At 45.8% G+C, this 22741-nt stretch overlaps 1 long non-coding RNA gene across 1 annotated transcript in view; it reads left to right on the top strand.

Annotated features, from left to right (window-relative positions):
- The first annotated feature begins 2242 nt into the window (after nt 1-2242).
- The window catches only part of LOC309841125, a 29978-nt gene continuing 9479 nt past the window's right edge, over nt 2243-22741 (top strand). The window contains exons 1-2 of the long non-coding RNA XR_014298956.1: nt 2243-5203; nt 20166-20261. This is a non-coding gene — a long non-coding RNA (uncharacterized lncRNA). The remainder of the gene's footprint in view (nt 5204-20165; nt 20262-22741) is intronic.

Raw genomic sequence — 22741 nt, 5'->3', positions numbered from 1 at the left:
CAATATCATCAAAGCCATCTATGAAAAACCCACCGCAAATATCATTCTCAATGGAGAAAAACTGAAAGCTTTTCCGCTAAGGTCAGGAATACAGCAGGGATGTCCATTATCACCACTGCTATTCAACATAGTACTAGAGGTCCTAGCCTCAGCAATCAGACAACAAAAGGAAATTAAAGGCATCCAAATCGGCAAAGAAGAAGTCAAATTATCACTCTTCGCAGATGATATGATACTATATGTGGAAAACCCAAAAGACTCCACTCCAAAACTGCTAGAACTTATACAGGAATTCAGTAAAGTGTCAGGATATAAAATCAATGCACAGAAATCAGTTGCATTTCTCTACACCAACAGCAAGACAGAAGAAAGAGATATTAAGGAGTCAATCCCATTTACAATTGCATCCAAAACCATAAGATACCTAGGAATAAACCTAACCAAAGAGACACAGAATCTATACTCAGAAAACTATAAAGTACTCATGAAAGAAATTGAGGAAGACACAAAGAAATGGAAAAATGTTCCATGCTCCTGGATTGGAAGAATAAATATTGTGAAAATGTCTATGCTACCTAAAGCAATCTACACATTTAATGCAATTCCTATCAAAGTACCATCCATCTTTTTCAAAGAAATGGAACAAATAATGCTAAAATTTATATGGAACCAGAAAAGACCTCGAATAGCCAAAGGGATATTGAAAAAGAAAGCCAACGTTGGTGGCATCACAATTCCGGACTTCAAGCTCTATTACAAAGCTGTCATCATCAAGACAGCATGGTACTGGCACAAAAACAGACACATAGATCAATGGAACAGAATAGAGAGCCCAGAAATAGACCCTCAAATCTATGGTCAACTAATCTTCGATAAAGCAGGAAAGAATGTCCAATGGAAAAAAGACAGCCTCTTCAATAAATGGTGCTGGGAAAATTGGACAGCCACATGCAGAAAAATGAAATTGGACCATTTCCTTACACCACACACAAAAATAGACTCAAAATGGATGAAGAACCTCAATGTGCAAAAGGAATCCATCAAAATCCTTGAGGAGAACACAGGCAGCAACCTCTTCGACCTCTGCCGCAGCAACATCTTCCTAGGAACAACGCAAAAGGCAAGGGAGGCAAGGGAAAAAATGAACTATTGGGATTTCATCAAGATCAAAAGCTTTTGCACAGCAAAGGAAACAGTTAACAAAATCAAAAGACAACTGACAGAATGGGAGAAGATATTTGCAAACGACATTTCAGATAAAGGACTAGTGTCCAGAATCTATAAAGAACTTAGCAAACTCAACACCCAAAGAACAAATAATCCAATCAAGAAATGGGCAGAGGACATGAACAGACATTTCTGCAAAGAAGACATCCAGATGGCGAACAGACACATGAAAAAGTGCTCCATATCACTCGGCATCAGGGAAATACAAATCAAAACCACAATGAGATATCACCTCACACCAGTCAGAATGGCTAAAATAAACAAGTCAGGAAATGACAGATGCTGGCGAGGATGTGGAGAAAGGGGAACCCTCCTACACTGTTGGTGGGAATGCAAGCTGCTGCAGCCACTCTGGAAAACAGCATGGAGGTTCCTCAGAATGTTGAAAATAGAGCTGCCCTATGACCCAGCAATTGCACTATTGGGTATTTACCCTAAAGATACAAACGTAGTGATCCAAAGGGGCACATGCACCCGAATGTTTATAGCAGCAATGTCCACAATAGCCAAACTATGGAAAGAACCTAGATGTCCATCAACAGATGAATGGATCACGAAGTTGTGGTATATATACACAATGGAATACTATGCAGCCATCAAAAGAAATGAAATCTTGCCATTTGCGACAACATGGATGGAACTAGAGCGAATCATGCTTAGCGAAATAAGTCAAGCAGAGAAAGACAACTATCATATGATCTCCCTGATATGAGGAAGTGGTGATGCAACATGGAGGCTTAAGTGGGTAGGAGAAGAATAAAAGAAACAAGATGGGATTGGGAGGGAGACAAACCATAAGTGACTCTTAATCTCACAAAACAAACTGAGGGTTGCTGGGGGGAGGGGGTTTGGGAGAAGAGGGTGGGATTATGGACATTGGGTAGGGTATGTGCTTTGGTGAGTGCTGTGAAGTGTGTAAACCTGGTGATTCACAGACCTGTACCACTGGGGATAAAAATATATGTTTATAAAAAATAAAAAATTAAAAAAAAAAAAAGATGGCAGCTTTAGAAAAAGACAGAAGGAGCAAGTAGAAGCATCATGGGAAAAAAAAAACCCATGATTTAAGGATGAATTGGAAGTTCGGGGTGGGGAGTGTTCCAAGAGACTCAGTGTGAATGAGCGTCAGGGAAATCAGATGTATCATGAGAAGAAACATTGTAGCAAGTGCAGGAAGTAGAGTTTAGGAAGTCATTAGCCCACATTATATCAAGTAACCTGAATTGATCCAGACAGAGATGCGTGCTGGGCAGTGAGGCTCGGGTGACAAGATGCCCCCCAAGAGGGATCTGCAGTGAGGTCAGGTCTTTATAAACTGAATCCTGAATCCAGCTGTCTGTATAGATCGTGTTTCCAAAGTTCAGAGTAAGAAAAATTCATTAAGGGTCAGAGAAGTCACAGAAAGATGTGGGAGGAAGTGTGACCTTCAGGGATGAATATGAATTGAATAGGTAGAACTCAGAAAAATTGCTTTGAAGTAAGGTGTTGGTCTGAGAAAAGGGATCCAGGATTGGCCAAATGTGGGAGCTGTCGAACATGAGTCTGCAGTCTGCCTTTTCCAGTGAAGGGTTTCTAAGGAGGAGGAAAGGGAAACAAGCTTCCTGAGACACTTTGGCAGCAGGTTCTAGAAATGGCGACCAGGTCCTGGCAACTGGAGATTTTTGAGTTTGCTGGGAAAGAACCAGCACTTGTTGGAGCAGGTCAGTGGAGACATCGAGCGGAGGGACCACAGTTTGGTGGAAAGGAAAACAGGAGACTCAGACCCAGGGTCAGGTTCAGACCTGCCAAGTACTGGGTGTGTGACTTTTTCCACACTATTGCCCTTTCTGAGCCTTAGAATTTTTCTTAAATAGAGACATAGGTGTGGGGGGGGTGGGGCCAATGCCTGGCACAGAGCGGGGCTGCCGTGTGAGTTCAGTGAGTGCAGGGGAGGGTGGGAGTCTTCAAGGAGGATTGAGTCTTCAGCCAAGTTACTTTAATAACCTAGCGTAATTCTGGATGACCGCTTTGCCGGAAGGAAAGGGAAAATTGGGAGAGATGGGAGAGACGTTCTGAGAGGAGACGAGCTGACAGAAACGGGCAGTCCGCTGGGCTGAGTAAAGGAAGGATGCAGATGAGCCCCCGCTGATGCTAAGTGCTCCGCTGGGATGAGAGTCACTATTGCCAGAACCCAGGGCGAGCAGAAAGGACCTCATTGGGCTTTTGGTGGATTCCATGGCAGATGTGGGCAACACTCGAAATAGCATCGTTTCCCATATTTCTAAGGTCAAATTAACCCCCTTTATAGTCTTTAAAAAATGGCGACCTTTTGTTGGACCCTGTCACCCTATGAAATTTGGACTCCATTGTTCCTTCTCCTAAACGGGCCAGGAGAGGAGGCGGAAGGCAGCTCAGAGTGGAGAAGCAACTGCAATGGTTTTGTGACTTTTGGTGACAGTCGCTCTGCCTTCTGGGAGCCAAGAGGGACTTTCCACGTCAGCATAGGTGAATGCCAACAGCCCCTCAGCTGGCACTGACGGCCCGTCACAATGCAGGAACTTCTCTGGAGAATGAGTCTGTGTCCGTGTCACAGGTGCTAAAAAATGGTGGCTTCTTTCCTGCCTGAGGGTGACAGTGTGAAGGTGTCCCCCCTGGGCACACTGGAAAGTAAAAATGAAACTTAGTATTCCTGCAGTAGCTTCCTACTCAAGAGGTCTCAGCACTCATGAACAATGTCTCCGTATTCCATATCCTGTCTACAACTCTCTGGAAAGTGACAGTTTCTCACAGAGAGGTGATGAGTAGGGTCTGTTATCAAGGACCGGTTGGCCATTCTTGATGTGTCGAGGTTACATGTGAAGCGATTGTGATGTCACCATTTGAAGAGTTCTCTGGAGTTCACAGACTGTGTTCATATACGTGACATAAGATTTCAGAGCAGGGTTTTGATACCCACATCGTCCAGTCAACCCCATCTCTGAGGTCTTAAACACAATAGAGTTGGACGCTCAAGGAGCAACTGCCAATCAGACACTACATTTTGGGTGTATTTTGGTCTGTTAGAAGAAACTCCCTCCCAAAATCTTAAAGAAAGAAAAATTTATGTATACACAAAATAAGGGTAAACACAATGAAGAGATGGAATGTGACAGTAAAGATGAAAATTAAAAAACATTCTAAAAAAGGAATTGATAAGAAATTGGTTGGAAAAAAAGGAAAGGATGTGATCAGGCTAGAGGCTAGAACAAAGCCATGCCCTAGATTTAGGGTATATTTTGATCTATTAGAAGAAATTGTATCCCAATTTTAAAGGAAATAAAAACCCTACATGTATACAAAAAATAAGGTTAAATACATTGAGAGATAAAATATGACTATAATAATGAAGGTTTAAAAAGATTTTTTTAGAAAGGTATTGTTAAGATGAACTAGTTAAAAATGCTAAAAGAAATAAAGTTTAAAAAATTAGAATAAGAAAAAAATTTTTAAAAATTAATTTAACTTTGCAAGACTAAAGAATCACGGGGAGAAAGCCATTAATTCTGTGTGTTGCTTTCCCCTCCTCTGGAGTTCCGCAGTTCTCCTTGATTGGTGAGCTTGGTCGTGGCTGGATGTTCTTGTTGATCCTCTGCGTCTGTTGCAGTGATTGTCACATGTTCTTGCCCGAGGTGGAATCCACCGCCCTTGCCAGTGGCCGGGCTAAGTGATCTGCGCAGGTTGGCACTCCGCAGCTTTTGTTCCCTGATCGCTTTCCGTACCGCTTTGGAGGACGGGAATGAAGATGGCGGCACCCAGTGTCCCACCGGAGGAGCCAAGACCTCGAGCCCCAATCCTCAGTGCCCTCGGAGAAAAGCCGTCAGTCCCTCCCATCTCCCTGGTCTCCGGCCGCGCTCTGTGCTCACCGGCCTGTGACCCAGCGTCTCTGTCTGGTGCACAGCCCCGTTTGGAGCCTGCATAGCCTGCCGTGCTCCCGTGCCGCCTGTCCCGGAGAAGGAGGGTGAGTCTCCTGGATCTGCCACTTGCGGGGTCCCTGGTCGAAGAGCAGAGGCCCAGCTGTGCCTTGGATCATGGGTTAAGGTAACCCTGAGCTGGGAGTCCCCCCTCGGCTCTGTCTCTGCAGCGGCTTCCCCGCTCCATCCCTGGCAGCTCTGTCGCACTCAGACACCCCCGGTCTTTCTGTGACCCCGCGGGTCCTGAGACCACACTGGCCCCGCGAGGGCTCACCCCTGCTTGGCCTCTGCAGCGCCATCCCTCCGTGGAGCGGACTCTAAAAGTGCCGGTTTTGTGCTCGGCCGCCGCTGCTTGCCCGAGCCGGCCCCTCCCCCCATGGTCTATCTTCGCGTCCTTCCGGTTCACGTCTCCGCGCGTCCCACCTGCCAGACAGTGGTCGATGTTCTGTTTCTAGAACTGCTGCTCTTCTCCTCTTCGCTCTCCTGGTGAGTCTGTAGGTGTTGGGATGGTTTGGTGACTTTCTCGCTGAACTCCTGGGGCCCGATGACATTTAGGTCTCCTACTTCTCCCCCATCTTGCTCCTCTGCCTTGACACCCTCTCTCTAAGGCAGGAAAAGAGTGAGCTCAGATTGGCCTTCCCAGAAAATCAGTGTACAAGTTTGGATTATCTTCCAGGTGTTTCCTGAAACGTTATGTAGATTTGAATGGTCAGTCTACTTAAATGTAAACTCAAACCCTAGGATCTTTGAAGTGAGCATAGCATTTTGATCATTCCTGTAAGGTCACATCTCACTGAGGCTTAGAAGTTCCTCCTCCATTGTCTTGAAGGGGATAAAGCCGGGATAAGGCAGCCCTTACTCTGAGACTAACAGGGCTATGGAGTGAGCTGACCAGAAATGCAAATTATAATGGCCTAAAAAACAAAATGAGCAGATGGCTTCACCCAGGCCAAAGTCACCATGCAGAGGTGTAGTGACACACGACTACAGGTGGGCAGTGGACACACTGGGAGCCACCACAACATGGACACCCTGATGACCCTTGGTCTGGAGCAGAGTCCAGTCTGTAGAGTAAGGAGCTGGAGGGAGCTAGGCTGTGACTCACTCGGGGCCCTGAGGAAGTGGACATAGCTCAGGGCACAGCTGCTCTCAAGGAGGACAAAGGAGGGTCCATCAGCAAGCCACAGCTCTGTGGTAGGAATGAGCGAGAAGGGCAAAGCTTGGTGGGTAAAGTTGTCCCTGGGGCTCCACTTAGGGACACTGGCATCAAGACAAACTCTGCTTTGTTATTTTATTTTATTTATTTTATTTTTTACTTCCTAGTTCTGTTACCTTTTGGCAGCGTAATCATCATCCAATATGACAATTCTAAAGCAATGTTTGGTTCATACTTACTGTGGTGTATTTCTTTTTCCTACTGGAGTCATTAACGTCATGAACCCAGAACCTATGTCTTGTACCTTTTTTTTTTTTTTTGTAGGCAAGACCAACTTTGATGGTGAGTCCAAGCCTTTCAATTGTTACTTAGACAAGATTAGTTTTAAAGGAAAGGCAGGAACATTTATAGGGCAGAGACAGGAAGACAAATCCATTCATTACATGAATTACTGGTATTTATGTGGGCTGAGAGTTGCTACCAGAGACCAAGTCTTAATTCTCTGCTGGGATTCAGAAACATCTGGTCATTTCAGGGGAACAAGTGAAAAGGGAGCATCAGACATTGCCTTTTATCAGGAGCCAAGGAATCTGGGAGCAAACCTTCCCATAACAAGAGAACTAAGGCATCCGGTTCTGCCTATTCACAAACCCATTCTGTGTTAGCCTCCTTCCAGCCCCGTGGGTATGTGTCCGTCCTTGTTCTTCCAAGGACTTAGGTCTGAGGGAGTGAATTCTAAAATTCAAGGATGGGTTTTACCGACTGTCCCATAAGTCATCAAAACAGGTGAAACACAACTTGACAGCATGGATATGTCATTAAATGATACCCAAGTGAGGACAGAGACGATCTGTGAGCCCGTGATGTTTTCTGTCCCCAGAGACTGCCCTGCAACCCCAACCTCGAAGGACCAAGACGTGTGAGCAGATGTCATGCCCGGGAATAACCACTGACTGAGGCCAGCGACTGTCTCACCCCCTCTGCTCATTTCACCCCTGCTGTCAGAGCTCTCTTTCTTTTTTTTTTTTTTTTTAATTTTTTCAATTTATTTATTTTCAGAAAAACAGTATTCATTATTTTTTCACCACACCCAGTGCTCCATGCAATCCGTGCCCTCTATAATACCCACCACCTCGTACCCCAACCTCCCACACCCCCACCACTTCAAACCCCTCAGATTGATTTTCAGAGTCCATAGTCTCTCATGGTTCACCTCCCCTTCCAATTTCCCTCAACTCCCTTCTCCTCTCTACCACCCCTTGTCCTCCATGATATTTGTTATGCTCCACAAATAAGTGAAACCATATAATTGACTCTCTCTGCTTGCCTTATTTCACTCAGCATAATCTCTTCCAGTCCCGTCCATGTTGCTACAAAAGTTGGGTATTCATCCTTTCTGATGGAGGCATAACACTCCATAGTGTATATGGACCACATCTTCCTAATCCATTCGTCCGTTGAAGGACATCTTGGTTCTTTCCATAGTTTGGTGACCGTGGCCATTGCTGCTATAAACATTTGGGTACAGATGGCCCTTCTTTTTGCTACATCTGTATCTTTGGGGTAAATACCCAGGAGTGCAATTGCAGGGTCATAGGGAAGTTCTGTGATATCCAGGATCTATAATGAACTCCTCAAACTTAACACACACAAAACAGAGCTCTCTTTCTAGAGCCGTGCTTCTCAAATGCAGTCTCCAGCATACCTGCAGAGGAATCATTGGCTGCTTGTTGAAAACACTCAACAGCTAGACCTCAAACAGGGCCCACAGACTGGTAAAATCTAGATGAATGTCCTCAGAATTGGCATTTTCGTCAACTGTTAAGTAATTCTTGTTTTCATTCAGGTTTAGGAATCATTATTCTAGAACTTACATTTTGTACCCTGGTGTTTTCATACCCATTTTGAATGTTTTTTTTTTTTTTTCTGTTGTTTGTCAAACAAATTCGACCTGGTGAATGTGTCCCTTGGAGGTCACTCACAGTAGGGCCTGGAGACCGGCTCTTCAGTCTCCTTTTCCTCTGCCCTGTATGGACCTCACTGTCCAGCCACCTTGAGAAATTGCTTCTTCCTAGACCACACTCTCCTTGTCATGCCTCTGTGGGTCTGTGTCTCCTTCTGACAGTGACTTTTGCTTTCCTTGTTTTCTTAGAGAACAAACTTCTACTACTTCTTAAAGACTAAATCTTATACATAAACCACGCTATGATTTTTTGTAACTACCCCATCCAAAATTGTCACTATTGTTTCCTGCTATGATGGTTAATTTTACGTGTCCACTTGGTTAGGCCATGATGTCCAGTTGTTTGGTCAAATCCAGTCTAGATATTTCTGTGAAGGTATCTGTGGGTGTGACTAACATTTGTAATCAGCTGACATTAAGTAAAGCCAATTGCCTTCCGTGGTGTTGGTGGGCCTTGTCTAATCAGTTGAAGGTTTGTGAGACTAAGACTGAGCTTTCCCAAAGAAGGAATTTTGACTCAGCATTTCAACATAAAAATCCTGCCTTTGTGTCCAGGCTATAGGCCCATCCTGCAGATTTCAGACAAAACTGTGGTATCAACTCTTATCTGAAGTTCCAGCTTGCTGGAAATGGACTTCATACTTGCTGGCACCCATAATGGCATGAGCTAATTCCTTTCTTTCTCCTTCCCCCCTCCCTCCCCCTCCTCCCTATGGGCCCTGTTTCTTTGGATAGCCCTGATTAATGCGCCCGACCCCTATGCCACCACTTCTATTTACCTTCATGTTAAGATGGTAACACTGGAAAGGAAGAGTCGCAAGTTAGTCAAGGCACTGGCCTTATTCCTGGAGTGAACTGTGGGGAAGACTGCTGCTCCCAGCTCCTGACCTGTTCCCCAGGATAGAGAGGAAAAAGACCTCGGCTTGCTAGACCTGTGTCTCCTCTCCAACACCGTTCTCTAACACCTATATGTTCAAAGGGGAAGGTGGCTTTTTCTGAAAATGCAAGCCATCCCCCGGATTTCTGCGAGCTCTCATGTGAAGCCTGTTGGTCCCTCACCATTAGGTCAAGCTCCCTTAACCTCCCTTCTCATCTGTAGATTTTTGTGAACAGTCCCTGTGTGTGATGTTTCCTTCTGTTGACCCCCACGACTCCAGAGCCCAGCTCAGGGACCTGCAGTGTCACCATGCCTCATAACTGTTCGGGTCCTGGCTGCTAGACGATTCTCCACGGCCTCTTCCGAGCCCTTGCATTGTCCCTGAGTGGCTCTGTGCCCCCTCAGAGAGGGGCGGTTCAGCCGTGCTACAGACTTCACAGTGTTGGTTTCCAGCGTCACGCAGAGAAGTTTCCCGGAACAAGGTGAACTTCGATTCAGAGCACCATCATCCCTCCCTCTCTTCCTCATAAACACAGCCTGACAGCTTGATCTTAGCTTTGATTGTAAAGTCAGAGTGGTGACTTGCTTTCTAACCTTTTGTTTGGAACGTGGATCACTTCAGAATGAAAGGTCTGTGCTTCCCAAGTGGAATTTTAATCAGAGGTGATTGTGAAATGAATGTGAATCTCATTCTTCTGTTGAAAACCCTCTAGCCAACAGCTGTGTGCACCTCTTCCTTCTCATAGCACTTTACATCGTGGGGAGGCCTTTCAGACCGAGTCATAAGGCTTCAGGAAATGTTAGCTGCTCTTTTTTCTTTAATCCTGACAACAGAGCCGGGAGGTGGTTATTAATATCAAATAGTGGAGGCAGCTCAGAGAGGTTAAGGGGATTGTTCAAGGTTACAGAGCTAGTCGTTCAAGGATACAGGTGTATATGTACGCATACAGCAAGAGCTACTGTTTATTACTGTTTGTTACATGCAGAGCAGTAACTAAGAGCCTTGCACGCGCGCTCTTTCTTCTAATTCTTGCAACAACCCCGTGAATTAGGGACTGCCATTATTCTCACTTGAGAGCGGCAGGAACGCACGTAAGGAAGGTGAGCAGCTGCACACGGTTGCGTGACGAGTCAGCAGGGAGCTGGGTGTCGACCGCAGGTGCTTCTGAATCCACAGCCCGCCGGCCTCCCTGCGCCCTGCTATGGCTGTGCCACCCATGGAAGCACGCGTGTGCACGCGTGTGAGCGTTTACAGGTGTGCATTATGCGTCACTGTGTTTCACGAAACAATGAAATGGTGGAGGCCACTGGGAAGAGACACAGCTGGGAGCCACGTGGGGCCCAGCACGGCTGCGGTCCGGAGCTCATGCGGGCCGTGCGCCTCACTTTCAGTTAGTCCTGATGTTTGCGCACGGCCGGGGCAGACACAAGTCCCGGAAATCCAGAAATACCCAGACACTGTATTTCAGGCCGTGTCCTGCCAGAACTTTTTGCAGTCCTGGCAATGTGTCCCGGTTTGCCTCCTTTCCCTTCCTGTCCATCCTGGAACAGCAGTTTAGACCAAAACCCAGATGACCAGGCTGGACGGCAGGGAAGGGGCCCAGGGGACCATGCTGGGGGAGAAGGGGGTGTTCATGACAGCCACGAGAGAGCGGGTAACTGAGGAGTTCGGAGTCTGCGAGTCTAGGAGCGGGAAGGAGAGGAACTAGAGAGAAGGACCAATGGGTGTGTGATGGGTGTTGGGGGCCTTCACGGAATCAGGCCCTAAACGTGGCGCTTTGTCCGTGCTGACCACTGGATAGCTGAGTAGATAAAGGACTGAATGAAGGTATGAGGGATTTGAAACTGTTTGGCCTCAATACCATATCGGACTTATTCTGCAGGCACCTGAAAGGGGGTACAATGGGCAAGAACGATTTGAGGGACTTGCGTCTGTCCTTGTCTAACACAACCCGCAATTCCTATTAACACCCGAATTTCTTAGTAATCCCTCCTTCGTGCCATTCGGGAGTGAACAATGCCCTTTCTCCGAAGGCACTGGAGTCCTTCACTATCCACCTCCCCTGAGGCGGTGACAGGTGTGTGTCTTCAGTTCAGCCCCTCAGACTCGCTCTCCGTGACCATGAAACGGGGCTTCTCGGCTGGCTGGAGGTCACCTCCTCAGCAGCGGATCAGCTAGTGACTCTCTGCCCTTGATCCTCACTTCGCCCTCGTCTCTGGGATAAGAGTCTTTGTGTTCAGGCATGATGGAACCCAGGAAAGAAGGAGCCTGGGTCCCTGGGTGACCACATGGAGCAGAGGCCCCTGTAACATGTATTCAACCCAGAGGAGAAGATGGATTTTTTCCGGGAACATCAAGACTCTGGGGCCAGCTGTGTGAATCTCTGGCCCCTCTCTGAACCTTAACACCCTCATCATGAAAATGCAGATGACGATCCCAGTCCTACAGAGCAGCCATGAGGACAGGGGACAACAGCTCTAGGTGCTTGCAAAATCTATGTAATTGATATCAGAGGTCTTCAGACACCAGCCAGTGAACTGGGACTAAAAATAAGGACAACACAGTGGAATGTCATTAAGGCAAATGGACACCATCTGTAGGACAGTCCTTTACCCTGAACTGATGACCTTCCTAATTGGAGAGGTGATGAAATTCATTTTTGTATAAGCTGAGGATGATTATAAATAATACCTGTGGGTTCTTGGACTCAGAACCTGGAGCTATGGTTGTGTGTCAGGTGTGGCTGAACTTGGGCCCCAGAGGAGAGCAGAAGGGCAGCAGGGAAACAAGGGAGGTACAAAAAGTCAAGTTCAAGCAGGAAAGGGGGCTCAGTGATCAGTGCATTGCCTCTCAGCTCTAAACCCACCATTCATCACCTGCTTCTGGGATGGTGGTGATGATGGCAGGAGACCGTTGTTGGGCCTTTCCCACCTGCAGGAAGGGTGAATTCGCCTTTCCTAGCACAGAGCCCTTAGGGTGGGAAGGTGTTTCAGGAGGAGGAGCCTCTCTTTCCCGTACTGGAGGCTGCTCTTTGGTTTCTTTCTTGCTTCTGTCCCACGATCACAGCCACAGGAGGGAGAACAATCTGGTGGCCCTCCTCTCTAGCCCCCTGTGTGTTTGCAGCCCCAGCCTCGACCCTGGACGGCTGCTCCCCTCTCTGAGGACGGCCCCGTGTAGCTCTCGTGTCGCCCTGGTGGTGGTGGTCCCCCATCCTTGACTCTCTCTGTGGGCTTCTTGCCAGGGTCATCCAGACATAACCCGGAGGGATGTCTCCTGCTTGCCTGGTACTGGGGCAACCCAGGGAAATTTCTTTTCCATCTAGAGGACTGAAAATGTGCCTCCAACAAGGTCTAAATCCCAGCTTTGCGCAGGGACCCTCTTCCAAGTTTGTTCCTTCTTGAGATATTGTTTCCAGGCCCTGGAAAATTCTTTAGGGTCACTCCCCTGTTATAATGATGTTTGATATTAAAGTTACTTGTGTGGGGCAACTGGATGGCTCAGTTGGTTCAGTGTCTGCCTTTGGCTCAGGTCATGGTCCCCGGGGTCCTGGGATTGAGCCCCAAGTCGGGCTCCCTGCTCAGTGGGGAGTCTGCTTCTCCCTCTCCGTCTGCCCCTTCTTCTGCTCAGGCTTTGTCTTGCGCGCTCTCTCTCAAATAAATAAATAAATAAATCTTTAAAAAATAAAATGTAAGGGAAAACTTTCCTGGCGTGTTTTCTCTCTCCAGATTGGAGCCTGACTGTTAAAGGATTGAGGGAGGCAGTCATCCCCCACAGATGGGGTTTGGGAAGTGCTTTGGTCATGTCCTTCTGCTGAAGTGCTAAGCTCCCTGACAGCGGGGCACAGGATGCTAGTAACCCTTGTCACAGGGCAGCTTTGTAATTAATCACGCAATAACCTGTGTTTGATTTTGATGAAGTGTCAAGTGAAGTGAGTGCTTTGGGAGCCCAAGTGGGCTGCTGCTCTTGACTCTTACGGGCGAGACGATGACTGCAAGGACTGTGATTTGGGATTGATTTTTTTCAGTGCACTTGAGCGTTTACAAAAAGAAAATGACACACTCAGTCCCTCTAACTTCAAGCTTAAGTGGCTGAGAGCTTCCATGACAGCCTTGAAAAGATCTCCTTTCTCTTACAGCCGCAGGGCTGATACTGCTGGAAATAAAGTACAACATTTACTTGTGTGGGTTGCTGCATTACAGTGATACTTAGATTCACAGTCTCATCAAGCATCTCATGTGACATTTAGGACATTAGTTAGGAAAGAACACAACCATGGAACTTCAAATGGAAACAATCGGTTGGACCCCAATAAAGCTGATGTTGAATCCCCATGTTGTTCTGAGCCTCCCTGAACCAAAAGCATCAGCCTTTTCTCCATTGTCTGAGGAGGAGAGCCTGTCCTTGCTTGGAAGCCCTGTGATAACTCCCCTCAGGCAAGCCTTGGAAGTGGATTCTCATTTCTCTCCAGACACACCGTGAACATACTCTGTTGCTGCTAAACCCAGGATTAGATCTCACCATGTGCTAAGGGGCTAGGACATACTATAACCCAAGAGAAAATAGCTTGTACACTAAAAGAATTGTAAACTCTGGGGAAGATGGGCAGGAGTGAATTCTAAGCATGGTAGCAAGTGCTACACAGATAAAATAAAATAAAAATATTTACCACCAAGCCTAGCATAAATGTACCAGCAACCAAGATGCTTTACAAGGATAGCCTACAGGACGCAAATTGATCATAGTGGCTCTAGCAATGAAATAGATTGGTAACCCACTAGTATGTTTTCTAGATCTGGAGCTAAAACCTTGCCTTGAGTCATCACAGTGAAGAATCGTGGCCCCTCAGTGGGTTTCCAGACCTTAGTCAGTTCACAGACCCAGAGAGGCCAAGTAAGTTGAGGAAGGACACTGTGCCATTATTACAAACACCGACTGCAAAAAGAATCCTGTAGGCATTGATAAGAGTGAGAGGGTCTAATGCAATGATCTTTCAGGGAGTATGAAGTCATCATTCCTAAATGATGTTAGTTGATGCCACTATGACTCCACAGTCAAAGTGGGGACTGGAACCAGTGAAAGAATAGAGCCTTACTTCCAAAGTGACTCACAGTGGGCTTTGTTTGCCCAAACTAACTCTCTGGCCATGGGCTGTCGTCGTGGCCACAATGACTACGTGAAAGTCCCTGGAATGTCCTCTCCTGATCAACACTGTGGACCAGAAGCAATACCCCATCTCTAGAAAAACTGCAGACTCATGTCGCCATCGAAGATTTGAAAAAATATATGGGATGATGCTATCTATCACATTCCCATTTAACTCTCCATGAGGCCTGTGATGAAGTCAGATGGCTCTTGGAGAATGGCCAGAGGCTATTGCAAGCATACCCAGATGGTGACTCCAGTCCCTGCCACTGTCTCAGATGTGACATCTCTACTGGAATGAAGCGACCAGAGCTCTGATGCTTGGTATGAAGCCAGTGGCCGCGCCAATGCCTTCATTTCCACCCCAATATGGAAGGAACACATAACAAGCTTGGCTTTTACTTGGCAGGATAACCAGTATAACTCTACGGTCCTGCATCAGGGCTGTCAGTTCTGCTCTAAGAGTATTAATTTCAGGAATCAAGGAATGCAGATGGCTCTTCTCACTGTGATGCCCATTCAGGGAATTTCTGTTTACCAAGAAACTTGGGGCTCTGTGGGTTTGGATGTCTTAGTACTTCACTTAGTACTTAGTACTTCACAGGGGAATGCCTCCACCAAAGGAACAATGGTGTTTCCCCTGAACTGGAGATGAGACTTCTACCTGACCATTTCGGGCTCCTTACGCTGCTCGAACAAATAGGGGGAAGAGTTCCTGTATTTGTTGGTGTCACTGATCTTGAACACCAAGGGGAAACTGGATTGCTGTAGCACAGTGAGGCCAAGGAGGATTTTGTTTTCAATCCAGTGGACTCTCTGGAGTGTCTCTTGGTACTTCCATACCCAATAGAAAAAGTTAATGAAAATGACAGCGTCATAAAGCCAGTCCATAACGTAGGCCCCTTGGGGATTAATTTTAGGGACCTTCCATCTGGTAAATAACCCAAATCAGCTGAGATTCTGGCTGAGGATGGGAGAAATACAGAAATCATAGTGAGAAATAAAAAGGATGATTGAATATCCACTAGAGTATTGTAATCAGTTACAGAAACAAGATATATAGGAGCCTTGCATGTTTTTTTTATTTGCTGGTTATAAGTGCTCACTCACATAGATTAATAACTTTCTTCTCCTTTGCCCATTTTTAAAATTTTACATACAGGTAGTTCTGGGTTAATTTTGAAATGTACTCATTAATAAAATACTCAGTGAGAATGTGATGGAATTTGGGAGTCATTAATGCAGCCAGACCTGAATGAGTTTTGGGGCTGTGTACTTGCTGACTTTTGGGGAAAGGGTGACAATTCTTCGCTTGTCAAGATAACTGTATCTTACGAGGGTGGAAGAACAGAGTTGTTTAAACGCTGTGCAGAACGTGTGTAGCATGCGGGCAGGACGGTGAGTCACCAAAGTGGGGACTGCGATACCAGTCCATCTGTTGCTTTTCATCTCCAAATCTCTCGTGCATTACCTGCTGTGTGGTGACGGAGCAGGACTGCAGGCATTTCAGCTCTGAGGCGAGCGCAACGTCAATAAAGGGAGATGGGATACTGCAGGATGGAGATGTTTCCTTCTTGGTTCTGTGAAGCCTTCATCTTGGACTTTCCCTACCCCTACTACATGGCCTCCAGCAGCACATATGGCAAGACCTGGGTAATGCTCCTGCCCTCCGCTTGTCCAGAGCGTGCAGCCCCTTCACATGTCTCGTCCTAGCCCGGTGACCGCCTCAGCAGGGCCCTCCCCTCAGACACTACACAGATGGATGGCTGGGTGTATAGAGGAGGCCGTGTCTCTGGAGCTAGAGCTTAATCAGTGTTCGTTGTTCAGCGAGTGAGTGGGCTCAGAATCGTCAGGGTGTGGAGATGACAAGGAACATGTACCTCTTCCAAAACAAAAACTTATGAGGACTTATCGATTTCACTTAATTAAATCATAACTCTTATATGCACGGCTTTTGGATAGCCCTTTCTGTTCTTGCAGTTTAAGTGAAAAAGGAGTGACCAGAAGGGAGACGGGGAAGCAGGTGGTGGTTGCAGAGGGTGCTCCGGTGTCAGGCCTTTTCCTCCGCTCTGCCCTTTTGTAGACAAAACCACAGGTGGCGTGAGCTCCAGACCTGCAGAGAGAATTACCTCCCTCTTGTCACAGTTCAGTGATGAATCCGTCGTGACAGGAGGAGAAGAGGGAACGTAACTCTGGGTACACATGGCACCAGCGTTAAATCAAGCTAGTTCATCCTGATTAACATGGGTTCGCTCAGAAGCAAATAAATGAGTCGTCACCTCTGGTTGAAACATGCTCATGAGAAGAGACATCGTAGGACCACTCTGGAAAGTATTGTTTCGATCCCTGAAATTGAAAAAAGATCTGACCGTGCAATTCAACAGTAGTCCATCCCGACTGCCCACAGCTGAGGGCTGGCCGCAGTTTTCGAGCACCCACTTCCGTTCCCAAGGGGAGGACATGGGAGCCCTCCACACCCACTTCCAGAACCCCTGTCCTGCTGTCTCTCAGGACCACAAGGGCCTTAGGCTGACTGAATGGCTTCTCAAAGGGTAGGACCAGGGTCTGCGAGTGAGGCATTTCTTCCAGCCACAAAATTGAGGGGATCACCAAAACCCTCAGGAATAAGGACAGATATTCTCAAAAGGAAGGACCAAAATTTACAATGGACAAAATATCCAAATTTTAAATAAAGACAGAATTGATTTATTGGTCTTACCTTTCGCCATTGGCTCCAGTAGAGCTCATGGTTGTACGGCTGAACGGGAAGAATCTCATTTCCAGGGATGAGGTGAACTAGACCTCCTGTCTGGAGTGTCTGGACTCCGGAGCATGCAAGGGTTCACCGTCCATACCCAGCAGCAGAATCACCTGCCAGGCTTGTGGAAATACAGATTGCTCAACCCCAAACCAACCCAGAATTTCTGATTTAGTGGATCTGAGGTAGGACACTCAGCAATTTGCATTTCTAACTGGTTCCTGATAATGGGGTTCCTGCTGATGTAGGGATCACATTCAGAACCACTATGAAGAATAAGCCACAAAATAAGAAGCCAGCAGGACCCATAGTAGGAGCTCCTTGAAAGGAAATACCTCTGCTCACTGAGTGAGTGGTTGAGATGTCATAGTGCCAAGGTCCGCTAATGAGTATATTCTGAGGGGAGGGGATATTGAAGATGAATCTCTTACCCTTTGTATTTTTAAGGGGCGTGTCATTACTCACACAGGATGGGGGGGCACCCAGCTCTCTGCTGCCCAGGACAAGATGACCTATTTCAGACACTGGGGATAGTGGGACCCTGATGCCCACCCCCATGTTCTAGGGCGGGTATAACCCTGACAGGGCTTGGATTTCAACGTGGCTTCAAAGACCACAGTTCTGTAGCGCTCCCTGCACCCTTCCCTGCTGTTCTTGACACCCTTCCCTGGACTGCTACCCGGAGCCTTCCCGGAGTGATGCAGCGAGACCCGGCTTCCTCGGCCCCCCTCTGAGATGGAGGGGATGATCCACTTCAGGTCAGGCCAGGCCAAAGGACATCTTGAAAGCTAGCCGTGGGTTGGGAACTAAATTTCCCAACTCCATTAAGCTGCCACTGCTCCCACCTGAAACCCCATTCTGCTGGCTGTATTGATAGAACCTCCAAGTCTCATCTGGCAGGGGACCCAGGAAGGGGCTATTTCTTGTTGTGTACACTTTTTTAAAATTTATTTTTAATAATTTTTTATTATGTCATGCTAGTCACCATGACTAGTTTTTAAGGTAGGGTTCCAAGATTCATTGTTTGCATGTAATACCCAGTGCTCTGTGCAATACGTGCCCTCCTTAATACCTACCACTGGGCTAAACCATCCCCCTACTGCTCTCCCCTCTAAAGTCCTCAGTTTGATTCCCAGAGTCCAGGTTCGTCTTCCCCTCCAAGTCTCCCCTTCATTTTCCCCTTCCTTCCCCTAATGTCCTCCATGCTATTCTTTATGTTCCACAAGTAAGTGAATCTTATAATTGTCTTTCTCTGTTTTACTTATTTCACTTAACATAATCTCCTCCAGTACCATCCATGTTGACACAAAAGTTGGGTATTCATCCTTTCTGCTGGCTGAGTAATATTCCATTCTGTATATGGACCATATCTTCTTTAGCCGTTCGTCCATTGAAGGGCATCTCATCTCTTTCCATAGTTTGGTGATTGTGGATATTGCTACTGTGAACATTGGGGGTACAGATGGCCCTTCTTTTCACTGCATCTGTATCTTTGGGGGTAAATACACAGTAGTGCAATTGCAGGGTCATATACTTTAAATGATGTTCTTATTTATTTATTTTTTATTTTGATGTTCTTCTTTTGATTCAGTCTGACAGTCCATGGTTTTATGACGTGGTTTGGCACAACCTAACAACTTAAACGATCGATTAAATTAAGTAGAAGGGTCAAAGCACAAATTAGGAAATGTGAGAAAATATTAGTAGGGCCCTGGGTGGCTCATTTGGTTAATCATCTGCCTTTGGCTCAGGTCGTGATCCAGGGATAGTAGGATCAAGCCTCATGTTGGGCTCCTTGCTCAGTGGGGAATCTGCTTCTTCCTCTCCCTCTGCCCTTCTCTGCTCACACTCACACACGCACTCTCTCTCTGTCAAATGAAATCTTTTTTTAAAAAAGAAAATATTAGCATCATTGCTATTTTAAAATTTCTGTTCTTTCTACTTATATAATTACCTGCAAGTCATTTAGGCAGTGGGATTTTGTTGTTGTTATCTTTTCTATTATAGCACCTCAAAGAACAGATGTAAGTCTATGATGGTCCTGCTGGAAAGGAGGCAGGAAACCATGTGCTGTCATTGAGAAATGAATTCAAATGAAGGCAGTGAAAATGGAGATAAATACTCAGATCTTCTCCACCTTATCTTGTTTTCCACCCCCACCACCACCCCCAGGTCGGGGAAGGGAAAACGTCTCTGACTCCCAAGTCCTTCTCTGGATCCCAGGATTTCCAGAAGAATGGGGAGTTAGGAGAGGTGTTGGAGAAACGTCCAGGGAGTTGTGTGCGACTTGGGTTGTTCAAGCACAGGCTGCAGGTGTTAGTGAAGATAGTAGGTCTCTAGACACCATGCAAAGGGGCAGTCAAGGAACGGAGCCAGGCAATGAAAAGTGTTGGAGGCCCAGGATGTACTCTCCATGTCCTGACTCCGTTCCCTGCTGCACATCTGCCTCATCTTTCTAGTTTTGCAGGTTGGCTCACTGGGGAAGGTAGATGTACTCTCACTTCCAACATTATCCACTACCCATGAAAACAGTCCAGGCTGAGACTGTAGTAGCGTCATTGCCACTTTGGCTGTGGAGGAGGGTCGTCTGATTGCCCGGCTAGCTGTAGGTGGCCGAGCAGGGTCCAGTCCACATCAGTTGGATGAAGCGTCATCAGTCGGGTCCACTCCCATTGCTACTTGGGGTTCTCATTGGTTGGATAAAATGTATAGACAGTTGGGCAGTCCTTGGTCTTGGGCTTGGAAGACACTCCCAAATCATCCCCCACACCAGGTGAGTGCCTGGCGAGAAAGTTTGTGAGAATTAACCGTCAGATGTGATTTAAAGCAAACGACCTTGCAGGTCTCCTCTGACGCCCCTCTCACAACGTGACTGACGAGGGAAAATGGAGAGAATGCAGGAGGAGGGACAGCGCTAGGATTGTGCCTCCCTTCGTGACATTTTGAAGATTAATTCAATGTTTTCATAAGAGCTTTAAAGATGAAAGGGGCTGGAAACAACATTATGTCTTTACTACCAATTCCTGGGAAAGGAGGTTGAGAGATGAATTGCTTTCAGGGCTGTAATTTGCAATGACATTCACTGAAGAATTGCCTTCACTGTGTTTTACAGCATCTTTCACCTCATGGAGACTTACATAAGGCCCAAGAAACTGGAGCTCTGAGAGGAGAGGAAACTAGGACTTCAGGGTTACCAATTAGCCCTAAGGTAAGCTCACCATACCCACTCCATGTAACCAATCCTTCACAAATGGTGTGTCAGGGCTAGGAACAGCCCCTAGGGGTGACCTGGTCTCACTCCCTCATTTTACAGATGAGGAACGAAAGCTGGAAGCTCATTGCTATCATTTGGGTCTCCTCATGCTCATCGGAGTCACAGAAGCACAGACCATTTCTCTACGTGGTGTGGTTTGGGGGATTCTGGGATGCCCTTTTCTAGAAACTTGAAAATATTTAAGGGTTAGCCTATTACTTATTGTAAGAGCCACACCAGTTGTAATTCCTAAATTTCCATGAAGCAGGACTTTCTACTGCCTGTCCTCTTTACACATGAAAATACCTCAAGGACAGACACTAGATGGATTTAGCCACCCATTGTGATGTTAACTGGAATAATAAATGAAATGAACTCAGAAGTCACAGGAACAGGAGACTGAGTCTCCTCCTTCCCCAAATGAGCTGTGGGGCTTCTGACAAATTATTTCCCTCTGGAAATGTCAGTTTTATCATCTGTAAGATGGGAAAACTGAGTATCAGTCTCATAGGGCAGATAGGATTACACAAAATGGCTTAAAACCCGAATTGACTCTCAGCACTGAGTAAATACCATGTAAATGGTGGTGACCCAATAAATGGAAGGCACAGTCCTCATCATCCTCCTCATCATTTCTGGGCACATGTCAAATGCAAACAGTGTCTTCCCAGTGAAGGATGGGCCTGCAATAAGAGGAGAAGAAAAGAAGAAGGAACGTGGGTGTAGAAAAGGAGATCTAGGACATGGAAGAAATCCCGTGTCTTTCGTAGTTTGGTAGATGATCGGTTCTGGCTTATGCTGACCAAATCAAGACTCTCAGGGACTCATGGGTTAAGATTAAAAAAATATATCCCTTGTGTTCAAGAAATTCCCAGTGATGGTTATGTTGCTATTGAAGTTGCCACCAGTCATATTTCAATCATTTGATTCTTTTTTGTTGTTGTTGTTGTTGTTGCTTTTGTTTGTTTGTTTTGTTTTGTTTTGTTTTGATTTTTAATAATGTTTTGTTTATTTTGGGGACATAGAATGATGACTACTTTTGACATCTCATCATCGAAGACCTTATATAATAATGGGAAAAATATTGCCCTGTTAAAAAGTATTGCAAACTAACTTCTTGAAAGCTTTTTGGTAGCAGAGCCATTTTTCCAGAAACGGTAATATAATATTGATCTTCACTGTATTGTATGCTTAACTTTGTTTTCCACATTCATGAATATTACTGACTTCACTGAAGCAACATTTAAAAATGTATTTGTGTACTAAGTGGCGAGATGGTAATGGAACTCCAGTAAGATAATATATGATTGAATATTTTGAATTCAACATGATTGTTAGTTATTATTTCTATTTTTACAATTTTATTTGAAAAAAAAATTATACTGAAAAAAATACTATATTTGCAATCAATCATTGGAATACTGTCTCTCTCTTTTTTAATTTATTTTTTATTTTCAGCATAACAGTATTCATTATTTTTGCACCACACCCAGTGCTCCATGCAATCCGTGCCCTCTATAATACCCACCACCTGGTTCCCCCAACCTCCCACCCCCCACCCCTTAAAAACCCTCAGATTGTTTTTCAGAGTCCATAGTCTCTCATGGTTCACCTCCCCTTCCAATTTCCCCCAACTCCCTTCTCCTCTCTAATTCCCCATGTCCTCCATGCTATTTGTTATGCTCCACAAATAAGTGAAGAAGTCTTTCAAAAGGCAAATGAGACATGACCAATGGAAGCAAATGTGGGTGTATGTTCTTTTCACTCTGTTTTCACGAGCAAATGTTTGGAGCTTGTTTTTCATTTTGAGCATAGAAAGTTTTGAGGACCTCTTGGTTTGAGCCAAGGACCTGAGGACATGTGAAACAACCCTGAGCCAACCACATCTGACTTGGGGCTCTACAGATAACTCCTGAGGTCTGTCTGACTCCAGTTCCTCAACCTGCCATGAAGCCTGCCGACCAAATCTGGTGTTCCTGGGAACAGGGCAAAGAGAAGTCAGCTATGTATAGAAGAATGAAACTTGACTATTCTCTTATACCATACACAAAGATAAACTCGAAATGGATTAAAAAAAACCCTCAATGTGAGGCAGGAATCTGTCAAAATTCTATAGAAAAACAGGCAGTAACCTCTTTTACATTGGCCACAGCAACTTCTTTCAAGATTTGTATCCAAAGGCAAAGGAAACAAAAGCAAAAATGAACTTCTGGGACTTCATCAAAATCAAAGCTTCTGCACAGCAAAGGAAATAGTCAACAAAACAAGGGCAACCCACAGAATGCAAGAAGATATTCGCAAAGGACACTACAGACAAAGGGCTGATATCCAAGATCTACAAAGAACTCTTCAAACTCAGCACACACAAAACAGATAATCATGTCAAAAAATGGGCAGAAGACAGGAACAGATACTTCTCCAAAGACATACAAATG

The sequence above is a fragment of the Mustela nivalis genome (genome assembly GCF_964662115.1).
Source record: "Mustela nivalis genome assembly, chromosome: 9".
Taxonomy (NCBI): Eukaryota; Metazoa; Chordata; class Mammalia; order Carnivora; family Mustelidae; genus Mustela; species Mustela nivalis.
Note: the sequence above shows the minus strand (reverse complement) of the source record. Positions and strands in the feature narration are given on the sequence as shown.